Genomic DNA, 18,734 nt, shown 5'->3' with positions numbered 1-18,734 from the left:
ACGTAGTGAACCTCAAAATTTAAATCTGTGCCTTCAACATGAACAGCCCTCTGTAACTTCTTGCTGCGTGTAAACAGGCGGAGAACGTCGTACCTCTCTCGAGACGACGGTTGCATGTTAATATAGGCAGGGGCATATCCCTAGTAAGCATACAATGTGGTTGAGATTACAACTTGAGGACCAAGGAAGGAGGAGATAAGATAGAGATGAAAAAGATTACAACCGAACCCTAACTACTTCTATCTAGCTAGTCCAACCGGACCCGACCAGTGCGCCTCATGTAGATCGGTGCACCTCATTTAGCCTATGTTTAACACCCTCCCATAATCACAACTTGGTCAAGTTGAGATTACGCTTAAACTCTTCAAAGCTTTTTGTAGGTAGTGCCTTGGTAAAACCATCTGCAACTTGATCTTGAGAATGTATGAACCGAATATCAAGCTTCTTGGCAGCAACTCTTTCTCTGACAAAATGGAAATCTATTTCGATGTGTTTGGTCCTTGCATGAAAAACTGGATTAGCAGAGAGATAGGTGGCACCGAGGTTGCCAAGCTCTTTCAGCAAGGATTGAACCCAAATAATCTCTGCAGTAGCATTTGCTTGTGCCTTGTATTCAGCCTCTGTGCTAGACCTGGACACAATAGCTTGTTTCTTCGCACACCAAGAAATCAGATTAGGACCAAAAAATACTGCAAAGCCACCTGTTGAGCGTCTGTCATCTAAACAACCTGCCCAATCAGAATCAGAGAATGCACTGACAAGAGTTGATGGTGACATGCTAAAAGTGAGTCCAATGCTCAAAGTGTTCTTAACATATCTAAGTATACGCTTTGCAACTGTCAGATGGATTGTGGTAGGTGCATGAAGGAATTGACAAACTTTGTTGACAGCAAAGGAAATATCAGTCCTGGTCAAAGTTAAGTATTGTAATGCACCAACTAGACTTCTATACCTAGTATTGTCTTCCTGATTCAGGAGCTCTCCTTCTGACAAAGACAATTTTTCAGAACTTGATAATGGTGTTGGAGCTGGCTTGCAGCCCTGCAACCCTGCTCTGGCTACAAGATCTGTTGCATACTTTTCTTGAGATAGGTGAAGATCACCTCCATCTCTCTTTACTTCAATACCAAGGAAATAATGCAAGTCTCCAGAGCAAACTCAGAGTTTAAATCCTTCAAAAATCCTGTAACAGCCTCATCTGATGAACTTGTGACAATAATATCATCAACATATATAAGCACAAATATTGAGGTATTTGACTTATGATAAATAAATAATGAGGTGTTAGACTTGGAGGGAGTAAATCCAAGTGCTTGGAGCTTGGAGCTCAACCTGAAATACCACGCTCTAGAAGCTTGCTTCAATCCATATAAAGCCTTGTTAAGTTTGCAAATATGGAGGGGCTTGTTTCTGTACTCAAACCCAGGAGGTTGTCTCATGAACACTTCCTCTTCCAGAACACCATGGAGAAATACGTTCTGTACATCTAGCTGGTCCCTCCATCTCCTGGAGACATCAATAGACAAAACCAGACGGATAGTGGCAGCCTTTACAACAGGACTAAATGTGTCCTCATAGTCTATACCATACCTTTGCTTAAAGCCCTTTGCAACTAGTCTAGCTTTATAGCGGTCTATGGTTCCATCAGATTTCTGTTTGATTCTAAATACCCATTTGCAATCAATCACATTTTTACTTTGCCTTGACATGCAGGAACTAAGTGCCAGGTCTTGTTTTTGTGGAGCACCATGTATTCCTGTTCCATAGCCTTCTGCCACTTTGGATCACTCAAGGCTGCTGCAACAGTATTTGGTGTATGCGGTTCATGTGTGTTACAAGCATATCCAAATTTTGCTAAATGTTTGTAATTTTTGGGTTGAAGTACTCCTCTTTGAAGCCTTGTCCGAGGTGGTGAAGCGGCCGGCACAGAAGATCCTGCACCTGCGACAGCCGCAGGCTGAGGAGGGGACCGGTCGGATGGGTCCGCTCAAGCCAGATCTTCTGTGGCCGGGGAACGTGGCGCGGAGGCAGACAGCGGCACAGAAGACCCGCACCTGCGCCTGTGCCAAGGGCCGGCCCGTGATGAGCCAATGATGAGGGGGCCCCAGCGAAGTCAGCGCAGGACTCCGGGCGTGAGACTCGCCGCGTGTAGCAGCGTGGTTCGGCACCAAATCGGTCAGGTGCGGGAGCCTCGTGTTGAAGCCGTGTGGCGTCCAGTGGTTGGCGCGGGGCGACGCTGTCATCTGGTTGGCGCGGCGCGCCACGGGCGACCGGGCCGCTGCTGGCCAGATTCGGTGCGAGAACCGAGGAGGATCCGTCTAGCGCGTTAGTCCTGCGGGAGGGATATCCTGAGGCTGATTCACCCCGATCCCGAGGCTGATCCGCCTCGAGGCTGCTGCTGCTTCGTCCATGAGCCATAAAATGTTGGTTCTGGCCAAATTCTTCACCATTTTCTGCACCGTTTTTTCTGCGGCATCATCACACTCATGTGCAACGTTAGTAAAAGGATTAGTCAATGATTGATCATCAGTATTTAAATCATCCCCATTGTTGATGCTGGTGAGATGAGAAGGTAGAAGGAGAATTTCTTTTTGAAGAAGGGCGCCGGCGTTTGGGTGAAGATGTGCAAAAGGAAAAACAGTCTCATCAAATACCATGTCACGGGAGATGTAGACGCGACCAGTGGTTACATCAAGGCATTTTACACCTTTATGTTGTGGACTATAACCCAGAAAAACACATTGTTTTGACCTGAACATGAGTTTGTGATTATTTGTATGGGCGAAGGTTCGGCCAACATGCGCATCCAAAGACCCGTAGTGAGGTGTAGTCAGGTTTGGTGTGAAAGAGGCGTTCTACCGGAGTTTCATTCTTGATGACACGGCTAGGCAACATATTTATGAGATGAACTGTGGTGAGAAAGGTCTCATCCCATAATTTCAAGGGCATAGATGCGGCAGCAAGTAAGGCTAGACCTACCTCAACAATGTGTCGATGCTTACGTTCAGCAGATCCATTCTGTTGATGAGCATGGGGACACGACACATGATGAGATATGCCAATCTATTGGAAGAAGGAGTTGAGGTTTCTGTACTCCCCTCCCCAATGAGATTGGAGAGCTAGGATTTTGCAATAAAATTTTCTTTCTACTAGTGCTTGGAAGTTGTGAAAAACTTGAAACACATCGGATTTCTTTTTGATGAGATAAATCCAGGTATATTTGCTATAGTCATTTATGAAGCTTACGTAACAAGTGTGCCGACCAACAGATTTGGGGACAGGACCCCAAACATCAAAGAAGATGAGTTCAAGTGGTTTAGTAGAAACACTTGTAGACACAGGATAAGGCAACTGATGACTTTTAGCACGTTGACAGGAATCACAAATTGTTTCACAACTACACTCACCAACAAACGGGAGCTTATTCTTCCTAAGCAATTTTTCAATCAAAGGAAAAGATGCATGCCCTAATCTATCATGCCACCGAGTTGAAGAGACTTTGGTGACACCATAGGCTTGTTTATTCAATCTCCTAAGCTCCGGAATCAACGGGTAGAGCCCTCGAACGCATCTACCTCGATAGTTTTTTCTTCGTGACCTGATCCTTAATAAAAAGAAAAATAGATGAAATTCAAGAAATACATGATTATCAATTGCAATATCAATTGCAATACGATGAACGGAAAGGAGATTTTTCGAAGCACTAGGAACATGCAAAATTTTCCGGAGGCGGATATTTTTATGGGGAGTTTTAAGTACTGAATGACCAACGTGGCTAATGCCCATACCTTCTCCGTTGGCAGTGTGGACTTGATCCTGCCCACGGTACTTTTCACGTACGGTCACCTTTTCCAGCTCGCTTGTGATGTGGTCCGTTGCGCCACTGTTGACGTATCGGTTTGTATCAATGCCATAGGAGCCGTCTGCTGCCCCCGCGACCTTCTCATCTTGGGAAGACTCACCATCATCCTCGTAGAGGTACTAGCAGTCCCGTGTGGTGTGGCCAGGCTTGCCGCAGATTTGGCACCGCTAGACATCCGGACCTGCTCGAGGTTTGGCGCCGCGACGGCCCTTGTTGTTGGTGTTGAAGGGCCGGCTGTCGCTGCTGCTGCTGCCGCGGGGAGGATTACCGCCGCCGCTGTTTCCGCCACCCGACGCCTTGCCCTTGCCGCGCTGCGATCCACGATAGCGGCCGCGAGAGGCCGCGTTAGCAGAGGATTTGAAACCCTTGCCTGATCCCGCCGCGCTATAGAGGGCGAGGCACTGATCGAAGTTACTCATCTGGGCGAAGAGATCGTTGATGCTGATGGGGTCGGTGCGGGCGTCGTTGGCGGAGACGAGAGGTTGATACTCCATGTCGAGGTCGGCGGTGATGTAGGAGACAAGCTCATCGTCATCGATCGGCTTCCCGGCGGCGGCGAGCTCGTCAGCGAGCGACCTCATGTGGGCGAAGTACGCGACCACCGATTGTGTTCCCTTCTGCGCCATGGAGAGAGCGACTCTGTTGTTGTTGACGTGTGCTCTGGATTGCGACGAGAACATGTGGGCGAGTGCCGCCCAGAGCTCGTGCGGCGTGGCGATGGACGTGACCTGCACGAGGACTTCTTTGGTGAGGGTGTTGAGCAAGTATCCGAGTACCTGCTGCCCTTCTCTGAACCAGATCGGATGGAGAGGGTTGAGTGTTTGCTCCTCCTTCCCATCCTTGTCCTTCGTGGCGAGGAACTTGGCGGGTTCCGTCATGGTTCCGTCGACGTACGTAGCCGAAGTAGCCAGCTCCCCTTAGCTGCGGTGTCACCTACGCACGCCACAGGATGTAGTTGGTGCAGGTGAGCTTCTCGGCGACTTGCCCGGGAAGGTTGGGCTGGACGGCGCTGGAGGAGGACGACATGCTGGCGATTGGTTTTTGCTAGATGTGTTGGATAGAGGAGGCTCTGGTTACCATGTAAACAGGCGGAGAACGTCATACCTCTCTCGAGGCGATGGTTGCGTGTTAATATAGGCAGGGTCATATCCCTGATAAGCATACAATGTGGTTGAGATTACAACTTGAGGACCAAGGAAGGAGGAGATAAGATAGAGATGAAAAAGATTACAACCTAACCCTAACTACCTCTATCTAGCTAGTCCAACCGGACCCGACCAGTGCGCCTCATGTAGATCGGTGCACCTCATGTAGCCTACGTTTAACACCGCGTTTCTGGGTTATCTGTGCCTGCTTCTGCACCTCCCAAGTTTTTCACAGTTCACTTCTTTTCCTTCTTGAGTTTACCAGCTGCAAGCATACCTTCTAATTTCCCTGTCTTGTTACCAGAATCTGAGACATGTCCTTCGTCATTCGCTTCTGAATCTCCACCAGGCTCAACTGGATCAACCTCATTATCGAGTTGATATTATGTGCCTTCTTCAGGGTCACTGTTCATACCATGTTCTGCACATCATTCTCTTGCTGTTTCCTCTTCTCTGCATCAGTTCCCAAGTCGTCCTCATTTAGATCGTTGCCATCACTTGCACCAGATTATTCCGCGTCGATAGTTATGCTTTCGGATTCTTCAAGACCTTTTGATAGTGAGCTCTCAGTGTCCGTTATCTTAGTTTCCTGGATTCCACTAACTTGTATCAGAGGCATATCAAGTATAACATTCATGTCACCTGCCAGCACGATGAGAAGTGTTGAGCCTGCAGGACATGAAAAAAATATACTCACGGATCTTAACTAGTTACATCCATTTCAGTGTTAAGTGATTCCAGACGGAGGGAGTATAAACCAAGATCTGCAGAACTGCTCTTACGTCATCTGTGTTGAAGCTTGAAAGTTCTCGTATCGACTGAGCAAGGATCACACCAAGACTAGCCAGGTACTTAACTTTCAGTAACTTCATTAGTTCCTAGTTCTCGATGTCATAACGGCAGCACCTCTTATCTTTTGAGTTGAAAAAATCCATTGTACTTTTAGAGAGTTCTTTAGGCAGTTTAGTGGATTTAAATAGCACGTGATTGCCATTGTAGCTGCCAAGCCTGTCAATGACAGCATCCCTATTCTGTAATTTGGAACAAATTGCAATCAACTATCAGTCTGATCAAACATATGCATAGGGCAAGACATACTGCAAAACTTCAGTCTTACATCAGCAAGTCCTTTAAACTTATTGAGAAAGACATGTTTATGGGCATCAACTGTCTACTCGACATTAAGCACAGTGTTATCATACGAAACAAACAATGATTCAAGACTTTTCACAAGACAGCACTAAGTAGCAGACGCAGCTACATCACCCTAGGCAAGAAGGCGCAAAGTACAACGCCACAAGCGTGGGTATAAGCCTACAACAAAAAAAAACCAGGCAATATAATTATATAAATCCTATCAATACATCTCAGACCACAGCTTAACTTGAATACTTATGTTTTCTTACATGAAGAGACAACACAAAATATCTGAAGAATGTATCAAGATGTGCAGAGAGCATAAGGGCTGAATAATAAGTGGTAAAAATGATAAGCTGGTGTGTGGATGCTTCATTTGCTGTGCAAGAAGCTCAAGCCATTTTTTCAAGCCAGGAACACCGTTTTCTTCGATTGATTTTTTTTTCTTCAAAGGTAATGACATTAAACCCATTAAGCTATGCGTGAAGGGTGGCCAACCAGCTATGCCACGTGGCGCAAGCTGGTTGGCCGCTATGAGAATATTTTGGATTTTTTAGATAAAGGTGTAGATTATTTTTAAAATGTATTTTTATTTTAATTTTAGATGGAGATGAGGACCACTGGTATTTTTTAAATGGGGGGTTATGCAAAGTGACACTCGCTGGTAGGCTGCGGTGATAATTTTTTTCTTTTTTACTTCTTTTCTTAGATGAAGGTGGGGATTTTTTCTAGGATGTTTTTTTAGACAGAAGCGAGAAGTCTATGTATTTTTTTAAATGAAAACATGCACACAACTTCCTCTCAAGCGGCGCCATAGGATAGCGCCCCAACCACTAGTAAGATTTCATTTGAGCGGGAGCCACATATAGGAGCTGCCTGGGCCGCCCATGTGGCTAAAGGCGATGAATAAGACCTCCTGGATAGACGAGCGCTCCTATTCTCTACTTTAAGCAGATAATAAGGAAATCCCTATATGCCGCTTATTGCGGCAAAGTGTCGTGCTTCTGCACACAAGACGGAGCTAGCAACCGTTAATGGGGCGGCCCATGCTCCCGGTGTTAGGAAACCTGCTAGAAGTTCGCTTCAGATATATTCCGGTTTTGGGAACCTCTAGAAGGTTCTTAAATCGATTTGATTTATTAACTGTTTTTAGGTTTTTTTATTGTTATCATTGTTTTTTTTCTTTTTTTTCAGCTTGATTTTCTTTTTTAGTAAAATAAAAATATCCTCATTTGAAATTCCTTTCACCAATTCAACAAATGTTCACAATTTCAAAATTGTTAAGAAATTACAAAAAATCTTGTTCTTTTAAAAAATAGTTTTCAAATTTTAAAAAGATCGCATTTTAAAAAAATTAGGATTTCAAAAATGTCCCCGTTATTTAAACCCAGTTCACAAACTCAAATAGTTCATGTTTAAAGAAAACTGTTTGTTTTGTAAATATAAATTCCAGAAAATGTTTCCTGTTTCAAAATTTTGTTCACAAATTCCAAAAAGTTCGTGTTCCCAAAAAATGTTCAGGATTCTTCATAATTTCCAAAAAATGTTGAATTTTCAAAATTGCATCCAAAATTTCTAAAAAATATATTTTAAAAATGTTCTTCTTTTGTAGTTGGCAGCGTTTTTAAAAGCACTGCTACAGTAACATGTGCTACATTACCAAGTACTGTTCGTGCTTTAGAAAACACCGCCGCAGTGAACCGGCCGCAATCTAGTGGGGCGGCGGCCCAGGCGGGCTACTACTGTGTGTGTTGCGTCACTGGAATGGGTCGGGCCCATATAGCCACATGCGCATTTAGTTATTTCCTCAATATTTTTTCCTTGGTTTATTTCAAATGCTCAAAAATGTTCATACGAAGTTTTTTCCAGACGGCGGTTGTAGAGGAAATGTAAAGTGTATACTCAAAAGATTGTTTATCTTATTGGAAAAATTGCTGATCAAATGGTAGACCATTGTTCATTCGTTGTTCACTTGCCAGGTATGCTTGGGCAATGGAGTGTGTTTTACATATAGAGATGCAGTTCAATTCCACGCAAGAATTGTGTAGCTGGGTTCTAGGATTTCCTACACGAGAAATTTTTTTTTTGAAAAGGGGTTTACCCCAGCCTCTGCATCAGAAAGATGCATACGACTCATATTATTAAAATTATAATCCAGTAACAAAGTCGTTAAGTATCGAGGTGCGAAAATAAACAAAAAGCTCGAAAGAGTTAAAACCCAAAGCCACAACCGGCTGGCAAACACAATAGGAGCACTACATGCCTATCCTATTGCATGACCGTCATCCAAATCGGTTGAAAATATCTCGCGCTACCATCTCCCATCGGGTAGACGCAGTAACCAAACGCTCCCTGGCCTCCGTCGGAGTGAGTAGCGATCACATACGGATGAACGCCATGGCCCTGAAGATAACCTGCAAAAAGTGAATGTTTGTTGATCTGTTAAATACGAAATCATTTCTGCAGTTTCATACTGCCCAAAGTAAAGCACAAACGCCAACACGAATGTGTCTTGCAGTATCGGAATCAACCCCATCAAGCCATGCTCCAAATAACATGTTGATAGAGGTGGACTGATTAATATTAAACGCAATATGAATCGACCGCCACAGAATCTTAGCCAACGGACAATCGAGAAAGAGGTGTTTGATGAAACACGAGAAATGTTGTACCATGCAAATTCACTTAAGGATGTCAATTTTACTCATGGACATAGATACCCGTGGGCATCCGACCCGAAATGGGCAGGGTTCAGATACATACTTTCGCTCATGGGCAGCACCCAAACCCGATCCGGCTAGTCATGGATAGGGTATAGACTTAATTCTATACCGATGGGTATGGCCAAATCCGCCCCAATAGTATGACTTTTTGCACTATGATAACTACTACCTTCGTCCTGTTTATTGATCCCATTTGTAATTTATGCTAAATTTTGACCAAAGATTTAACTTACAAAATATTAGTGCATGTCAATAAAAATTATATCACTGGATTCGAATTTGAACATAGTTTTCAACGATATAATTTTTGGTGACATGCATGAATATTTTGTTTGTTAAATTTATAGTCAAAATTTAACAAAGATTACAATGGGGAAAAATAAACCAAGACGAAGGTAGTACCCAACTATCCTCTACCCATCATAGTTTTCTATAAAAAAAACAAGGGAAAATTCAGCATCATAGCTCGCTAGATCGTGATCTAGAGTTGTGCTATTTTATTTCCTGAGAATCTTTGATGTTGGGTTATGTCACTTTGTGAGGACCATATAGAATGATATTTGATGTATTGCACACGTGTGCTTATTTGATATTGACCAAGTGTTAACCTTAGAATTGGAATGTGCTTTTGTTGCTTCCTGGGATATTACGAGGCTGTTTGGTTGCAACCCTAAGGAGCATGCCTGAGTGTGGCCTAACATTATATCACAAATTGACCGATCAGGCTCTGTACAGGCAGTGTTTGCTTCATAACCTGAAACCACGCCTGAACAGGTAAAACATGCAGGCAGTGTTTGCTTCATAACCTGAAACCACGCCTGAACAAGTACAACATGCAGGCAGTGCTTGGCTTGTCTTTGGCCTGAGTTGCATTCAAAGTAGTATTTTATTTTATTGTAGGTGCACAGGCAGCAAAGGGAGGAGACACAACCATGCTCAGGCGTCCAATTTCATAGGCCTGAGTCAGGCAACTCTGCACAGGCAATAATCTTCAGGCTAAATCTCAGGACACCGACCAAACAGACCTCAAGCAGGTTATAGGCAAGGCCTCCGGCCAGGCAATCGAGCTCAGGGTGGCAACCAAACAGCCCCTGTATAGGTGGTTAGAGGACCCAATCGACATCCATACCCGATGAATATCCATCGGGTTCGGGTTGTACATGCATAATTTTCCTGCCCATAAGCTTTTATATGGATGAGTAGAGAGTGTTTTAATGGATCTGGATATGGATTTACTATTGTTCAACGCGACCCAAACCCGAACCATTGTCATTCTTAAACTCATCCATAGGCATCAAAAAGGCGCGACTCTTCTCAAGAAAAGGAGAAAAAAAAGAGTGTTTGTGTCTTGCACAGGTCGTGGTTATGCAACGCTACTTCCCTTCTTCTCCCCCTGTCGACATTCGAGATGCGAGGCGAAGCGGTTTCCCACCCAACGTTGGCCAGCTTGAAAGCTCCCTTTCCTTTACTTGTCGTTTCGACAATGGCGGGACGATTGGGGAGCACCAACTTCCTTTATGGTATTTTTAGGTTTAGCATTTGTGTGTCAGCGGCGACGCTGGTCACTCGCAGTTTTTGTAAAAATAAATAAATTATGTGTGCTTTCTGTAAGGTTTTGTATGATTTCTCTCTGAATTTCTCGTTGGAAACGTCCTATTTGTTACTCCCTCCGTAAACTAATATAAAAGCGTTTACACTTTTATATTAGTAGCTTACAGAGGGAGTATATATTAACATAGTGTGGCACTTTTCTAAAAAGAAAGTAGAGGCAGGAAAGCTCAGGCCAACTCCACCGCGCGACCCCATCCTGTCCGCGCGCGTCCGTTTGGGGTAAAATGCACGAACCAGACGGCCCAGTGCGCGGGCGCGTCCGCTTTCGGCCCATTTCTGGCCCAAGTTTGCGCCGTTTTTGAGGTGAAACGGACAGCACGCAGACGCACGGGCCGTCCGTGCATGTCCTTCCCTGGCCCACCCGTCGGTGGCACGAGGACGCCTTTTTCTATCCGCCCCCTTCCTCGCACCAGCCGCACGCCCACCACTCTTCCCCTCGCTGCTGCCGTCGCCACTGCCATTGCAGCTGTGCAGCTCGGACGCGCGGTCGCCCAGCCCCTTCCCCTCGGTGCCCCCGAGCTACCCAAGCTCGGCCACCTGATTTGTGCGCCCGCCGGCCGGATTTGGGGCGGATCCGGTCGGTCTTGAGCTCGCCCGGCCGTGGGAGGCCGCGCCGTGCCATGGACTGGCCGGGCACCGGGCCAGAATGCCCTGGCAGGGCCGCAAGGCCACATGCAGGCAGTGGCTCGTCCTCTAGCCGCTCGGATCTACACCGTCGGTGGTCCGCCGGCAGATACCCGAATGGCGGTCGCCCGAGCTCGGTGCTAGCCCAAAAGCTCGTCGGCGCACCGTTGCCACTCATTAAGTGCGACCACTGCCCAAAGAAGGTCGTGCGCCGTGTGTCTACAACGCCGGAATTTCCTAGATGGGTGTTTATCAAGTGCTTAAACGATGGGGTATGTGCTCTTTTGAGCATCGGTTTGTGCTCTAGATTTGACTAGTTGTGCTAACTTCAAATTTTATTGTGTAGCATGGATGCAAGTTTTGGTATTGGGAAGAAGAGTACATCGATATATTGATAGAGCGCAATTTAGTAGATGTCCGTGCACTTTTAGCTAGCAGAGGCTGTAGATGAGACAAGTGCACTTGTTGCTAGATTAGAGGCTAGATACGATACTAGATGCAAGGAAGCAACCTCTACTTCTTTAGACTCGAAAAAAAAAGAAGCACGCAAGATCGAGCCTCCTCCGCAGATCAACAATGAATGCATCGAGAAGGCACTAATCCAACTTACAGGAGCAGTTATGGAAGTTGGATATCTTCTAAAATGTATTCTTATGGTTCTTGTTTTCTTTGCTCTTACTTTTCTAGTCAAAATTTGATGATGTATTCTCATGTATCAAAAATGAATGATAAAAAAGATTTAAGGGCTTGTAAAGAAAAAAGTACGTGGACAGGATGTGGCCGCGCGTTGGGCGCACGACCACTGCATCCCAGAAACACCCCCGACACAACCCCATTGCCCTATCCAAACGAACAGAATTCGGGCAAAACAGACGTTCGTTTTGGATCGCACGGTGAAGTTGGCCCACAGTGTGTGTGGTCTGTCGTGCCTCCCCCAGTCCTTTGATTGTTGTAACAATCACTGGTCACTGGCTGAGGACCCGGCCAGCACGGAGAGATCGATGGATTCCCCTGCTTGTAGGCTGTAGCAACTTGGCAAACTGATTCCCTTGGCAGCTGCCCCCCACACACACTTGCTCCGAACCGACCGCTGCGCTCGACTTTTCGCGCCTCAACCGATCAAATACCATTAGATGGGCGCAACTGAGCCAGGCGTGAGCGTGCTGGCGCACGAAAGGGAAAGTGTTGAGGGAGTATGGGCGCGCCGCTGCCTTTCCGACCAGACCAGATGCACTATCACCATCAGGCTAAATTTCATGTTTTGACCATTTTTTCAAACCTATTTAAGATCTGATTTTAGTTTAAAAAAATTTCGAGATCTGACCCTTTTGCTACCGTCAAGGACCATGGCGGTAGGGTATAATAGCCTACCACCAAGGACCCTGGCGGTAGGGTTGCATACCCTACCGCCAAAAACTACCTAAGTATTAAACACAGTGCGTGCTCGTGGCTACCGCCAAGCACCTTGACGGTAGGGTTGTGCAGGCTACCGTCAGCCCGTTTGTCGGTAGAGATGTTTCCTATCGCCAAAGTGCCTGGTGGTAAGCTGTTAGACCCTACCGTCATGAACTCTGGCGATAATAAAAGGGTTAGATCTTGAAATTTTTTCAACTTAGGGTCAGATCTCGGATAGATTTCAGAAAAAGGTCAAAACACGAAATTTTGCCTCACCATCAACCCACCCATCTATCTCCGGCTGTAGTACTACTTGCTGTAGGGCCTAGCAGCCAGGCTATAACCTCAAACGAGCGTCCATCATCCAACTTACTACTTTCAAAGGAGAAAAAATAATAATTATTCTGAGTTGGAGGCTATTATTATGTGTGCTTTTTATATGGGATGTGTCCAAATGGTCAAAATCCCTGCTGGAGCACATTAATATCGTTGTGAGAACCATGCATATGAACGATGAATGTCAAGTCCATAAGTCCCTTTATGTCACTGCTTCGTGTATGATGATGGCTTCTTTGATATGACCTTAGTACATCCCGTGCAAACCTTTGATCAGTTTTTTCCATTACCAATGCATGAAATCAATTGAGCTGAGCATATCAGAAAAATCTCTTGCCTCTCAAATAGACACCAATCTTTCTGTATCTTGCACCATTGGTTTTTTAAAATACTCTGCTGCAAACACCTACATCACGCTGCAGGATAAATCTCAAAGTGGTATTTAAGCATGTGCACTCCCTCATCCGAACCATCTCACCAACGACAACGACGACACTACCTAATGCAAGCATCATCATAACAGTCGTGCATTCCTAATGAGGAGAGAACAAGAGTTGTCTGCAACAATTCCTATTGATTCAGAAGTAGGGATCATGTGCCTCCTCTCCCTTCACCATGAGCAAGAAAGGCTTTGTGCATACAGAAGCGTCAATGAAGCCATGTATCAGGAAATGTTGGTCCAGACTTAAAATAGTCCTTGTAGAGCAATCGTGATCCAGTGATCCTATCCCGGTTCAAAACTCGGGGCGGCGAGGACTTTTGTGGCAGTGGCGGCGGCATGGTGGGGCCAGGACGACAGAGCTAAGGGAGGGGGCGAGGTGGACAAGCGAAAAGGAAGGAGAAGAAAAGGGTCAGTCTGACGGGCTGGATGAGAGATTTGATGAAATTTTTTGTGGGTCCTGTGGGTCAAATCCGACATGGCGGACGCGTCCAGGCCTCCTCATATTCGACCCAGATATGTGTTGAATATGACTGTGCTATTTAACCCAAATGTATAATGCCGGTTTGAGGAGCCCGACTGGTTCACCAGTTTTTTTATCTGATCAATAACCGAGCTGTCTACCCGGATGTATACGAGGTGTTTGAGGAGCCCGGCCCTAAATGCTTTTAGGGATTTGTTGGAGAGTCCGTCCCAAGAAGCAGAATGGTCTTATTTTTTGTTTGAAGGGTGGGACCAAAAAAGTGTTATTGAGAGCTCCAATAAATTGTACTGTATATATTGAGAAAATCCTTTTTTTAGCTGCTGGACATGCTCACAGGATTTAATTCATGTTTTAGTTGGTTCCGTCATTGGTTACCCATTGGAGCGTAGATTTCCATTGTATTCCCTCTCGCCTCGTCCCCTCCCGGCCACACTGCGGCGTGCACGCGAGAAACCGTTGGTTGATTGATTCAGAGGAGAGAAGTTGACTGTCATTCATCACGGGAGAGAGAGAGAAAATTTACTCTTTTTTTTTAGACAAGAGAGAAAATTTACTGAAATAGACGCTGCCGACGAGGGGAGATGGGCCTTTGCGACCAAACCGGATGGACAGAGCTTTTTTTTTTTGAGGGTGTGCACAGAGCTTTTTACCGTGTCTATCTAGGCGGCATCTATCAATGCCCGGTCCTCAGTTTTTTTTTTTTACTGAAACTCCTTTTTTTAAGAATATTGAAAATGCTTATAGCAGTACAATATCAGGTCGCCATCGAGAATTTCGTCACGTCTTTTGGAAGGGCTACTGGATTTGGAGAATACCAGGTTCCAGAAGAGATGCCATGCGGAATTTCTCAGTAGTCCCTGAATTAGACTTCAATGACAAGGTGTCCAGCGCGTAGATTGTCTTCGGCATTCAAGATGTGTTTCTCTTTTCGAATACTCCAAGATAGTCTTCGAACGCAATGAACGTGTCCGGATCTGAAACACAAGTACCACACACACAACCGCAGAGAGTATAATATTTCACGAGTCCAATCCGCTGACAACTTTTTGCAATGTGACATCACGTCTACCCGGTCATTATTTCGAACCGTTTCGCCTGCCATCCCACGTTTCGAGACGCGGTTTTTATTGGCACGTCTTGTCGAAGTAGAGATCGTGTCCCCTTATTGCGGGATTCTCATCAATACGAGTTTGGATAATCCAACCGTGTCGTTTGCACAACCCTTGGTAACAGGCGAGTTTTAAGGCGAGTGGGGAGGCGCTTGATATTCACTGTCTTTATAAGAAGATAAGGATTCCCTTCTTTCACCCACGCCTTCTCTCTTCCTCTGCCCTTCCATTCTTGAGCTCTAGCGCCCAAATCCACATCTTTTCCGCCTCAAGCAAGCACTCAACCATGTCCGGATCTGGAGGGCAAGGCAAGTGAATGGCCTCCTCCATTAAGGAGAAGGACATCACCGAGCTTCAGGAGGCCGGGTATCTGGCGAAAGAAATCGCTCACTAGCTTCCGGCCAAAGGGCAAGTCGTCCGCACCCCGAAGCCCCAACGAGAGGGTAGTGTTCATCCCCCATTTCGTCCGCAGGCTAGGGTTTCCTCTCCACCCTTCCGTCTGCGGACTTATGTTCTATTACGGGCTAGATTTCCATGATCTAGCCCCAAACTCCTTCCTCAACATCTCGGCATTTATTGTCGTGTGCGAGGCCTTCCTCCGCATTCCTCCCCATTTCGGACTACGGCCCAAGATTTTCAACGTGAAGCCGAAGGTGGTGGATGGCCAACACGCGGAGTGTGGGCTTGCCATGGTGAGCAAGATGCCCAATGTCACATGGCCCAAAGGCACATTTGTGGAGACCGTCAAGGAGTGGCAGAAACTGTGGTTCTATATCACAGAGCCTCGCGACGCTACTTGTGCCACGGCCCCCGAATTCAAGTCTGGAGTTCCAATGCGGCTCACCTCCTGGATAGAGAAGGGCCCAAATTGGTCTTCGTCGGACGATCTGACAGCGCTGCTGTGACGCCCCGAGACCGATGTGCCAGGTGTCCTCCAGTTATTTGCTGTTGTTGCCTTGTCATTCGTTTGCGTGTTGCATCTTGCCATGTCATCATCTGCATTGCATCATCATGTTTTCGAAACTTGCATTAGTCCGGGTCTCCCAGTTCCGTCCGTTATCCGTTCTGAGCCCAGACACACTTGCACGCGCCCGCGGCATGTCCGAAATATTATTTTATAAGTGGCCGGAAAATGTTCTCGGAATGGGATGAGAGTTGGCATGTGGTGTTGTTTTGTTGTCAGTAGACCGCCTGTCAAGTTTCATCGCATTCGGAGTTCGTTTGATAGCCCAACCGTTAAACTATAGCGGCAGTATAGCCGGTCTAACGTCGGACATTTTCGGTCTCCGGAAATAGATGTCGGGCCCTCTCTCTCTCTCTTCTCCCCCTCGCAGTCTCGCCACAGCCCACCTAGTCCCTCCTCCTTCCCCTCTTCTCTTCCGGAGTTGTCCGATGCGACCGCACGGTCCGAAACCCTCCCTGCTCAGTGCATCGAACCCCTCACGTGAGCGTCCGAAAGTTGTCCCGGACCCGACCCGGGCTGTCGCCACCGTTGTGTCCGGATCATCCCCAAACGTCTACAAAACATCACCGTTTTCTTATTTGGACTCCCGAGCCTATTTATTCTCGTCCGTCGGATTTCGATCGGATGATCCAACTTCCCTCTTTTCCTGTATATATAGTCTACCCCTAGTCTATTTTCGGACCAATCCCTAATCCCTAGGGATCCTCCTAGCCGCCGCCACCGCACTGTATCTCATCTATTTCCGTGCCCGACCAACCACCGCGCTCCGTTCCTCGATCCCGAGCCGCCGTCCCGTGTGCTCGCCAGCACCGTCGCTCCGCCACCGCCGGCTGGCTCCGCCGCTGCCGAGCCTCAAGCCAGCTCCGCCGCCCCTCCTCTACATCTCCCTGCCTCTCCCTAACCTCTCTCCTCTCCCCTGCAGTGCTCCTCGCCGCCACCGCCATGGAGTTCGTCGTTGGCTCCCTGCTGCCACCCTGCTCCGGCGACGGATCCGGCGGGATCCGGCCCCCACCGCCCGGATCTTTCCATCCCCGATGGGATCCGCCTCCCTTCTCCGCCGGAGACACGCCAAGCCATCGCCGTCGTCCTGCTCCGCGCGGAGGAGCGCCGCCGAACACTCGCCTCGCCTGCACTCGTTGATCGTTCCTCTGCCTCGCGTGGACTGCTGCCGCCGCACGTTGACCCCGCCTCCTCTCCAGCTACAGCCCAGCAACCGGCCTGCCTTGGCCTCTCCAGCGAACCGGGCCGAAGCCCAAGGGGTGAGCTGCTCCCCAGCGCCTCTCTGTTGGCCCAAGAACAGATTCGGGCCGTTATATATTTTTTTCTGCTATGAACGAATTTTGCTATTTTCAGAAAACTGCATATTTACAGTTTGGACCCCGAGCTTCATGCATATAATAACTCATGATCTGTGCATCATATGGAAAAACTTTATATATGAAATATGCTTAGAATTGCATCTAGTTTCATAATATGTCATTTCCATCCATGTTTAAAATGTTTAAAATGTTGTTTGATTAATTTTTGCTCTATGCCATGCTAAAATGGTTTAATTCATAACTAAATAACCGTAGCTCCAAACCTAACAAACTTTATATGTAAATGTGGTAGAATTTTGCCTAGTTTAACATGGTGGCTTTACTTTGCACGCTTAACAACTGTAAAATTATGTTTAGGGCAAAACAGTACCAAATCTATAATATGTTCATGAGGAGTTTCCGGAATTGTTGTTCGTTGCTTCCGGCCTCATTTAACCTTGACTAGATAGGTAGTTTTCATTTGCTTCACCTCTTGCCATGCTAACAACATTTAATCTTGTTGGGTACATAAACGAGAGAGAACTAAATAAGTCATGTGGTGCTTCGTCAATATGCCACTCGTTGCATAGTGAGCTCCACTTAATTTGTAGAATTGCTTGTGCACTTTGCCATGCCATGCCTCTTCAAACCGGTCATGCATCATACTTGATTGTGCATCATGCCATGTTTATGTGGTGGTTGTTTTACTATGATTGTTTGCTTCTTTCCGGTGTTGCTTCTTCGGGTTGGTTCCGATAACGTCGTGTTGTGAGGATCCGTTCATCTACGTTCGTTTGTCTTCTTCATGGACTCGTTCTTCTTCCTTGCGGGATCTCAGGCAAGATGACCATACCCTCGAAATCACTTCTATCTTTGCTTGCTTAGTTGCTCGCTCTTTTGCCATGCCTATGCTGCGATACCTACCACTTGCTTATCATGCCTCCTATATTGTTGAACCAAGCCCCTAACCCACCTTGTCCTAGCAAATCGTTGTTTGGCTATGTTACCGCTTTGCTCAGCCCCTCTTATAGCGTTGTTAGTTGCAGGTGAAGATTGAAGTTTGTTCCTTGTTGGAACATGGAGATCGTTCCTTGTTGGAACATGTTTAATTGTTGGGATATCACAATATATATTATTTAATTAATGCATCTATATACTTGGTAAAGGGTGGAAGGCTCGGCCTTATGCCTGGTGTTTTGTTCCACTCTTGCCGCCCTAGTTTCTGTCATATCGGTGTTATGTTCCCGGATTTTGTGTTCCTTACGCGGTTGGGCTATTATGGGAACCCCTTGACAGTTCGTCTTAAGTAAAGCTCTTCCAGCAATGCCCAACATTGGTTTTACCATTTGCCACCTAGCCTTTTCTTTCCCTTGGGTTCTGCAGACTCAAGGGTCATCATTATTTTTACCCCCCCCGGGCCAGTGCTCCTCTGAGTGTTAGTCCAACTTGTTAGCCGCCGGTGGCCACCAGGGGCAACTCTGGGCTGGCCTACCGGAAGTTTGGACGATCCGGTGTGCCCTGAGAAAGAGATATGTGCAGCTCCTATCGGGATTTGTCGGCACATTCGGGCGGTGTTGCTGGTTTAGTTTTACCCTGTCGAAATGTCT

The 18,734-nt window shown here is 46.5% G+C and overlaps 1 pseudogene; it reads right to left on the bottom strand.

Annotated features, from left to right (window-relative positions):
- Window positions 1–4,265: 4,265 nt before the first annotated feature.
- On the bottom strand, window positions 4,266–4,404 carry LOC125517768 (small nucleolar RNA Z247; annotated as a pseudogene).
- Window positions 4,405–18,734: the final 14,330 nt, after the last annotated feature.

Source organism: Triticum urartu, chromosome 6A (genome assembly GCF_056163025.1).
Source record: "Triticum urartu cultivar PI428250 chromosome 6A, HENAU_Tu73, whole genome shotgun sequence".
Lineage (NCBI taxonomy): Eukaryota > Viridiplantae > Streptophyta > Magnoliopsida > Poales > Poaceae > Triticum > Triticum urartu.
The sequence above is the reverse complement of the archived record's forward strand: the minus strand, read 5'-3'. Positions and strand labels throughout refer to the sequence as shown.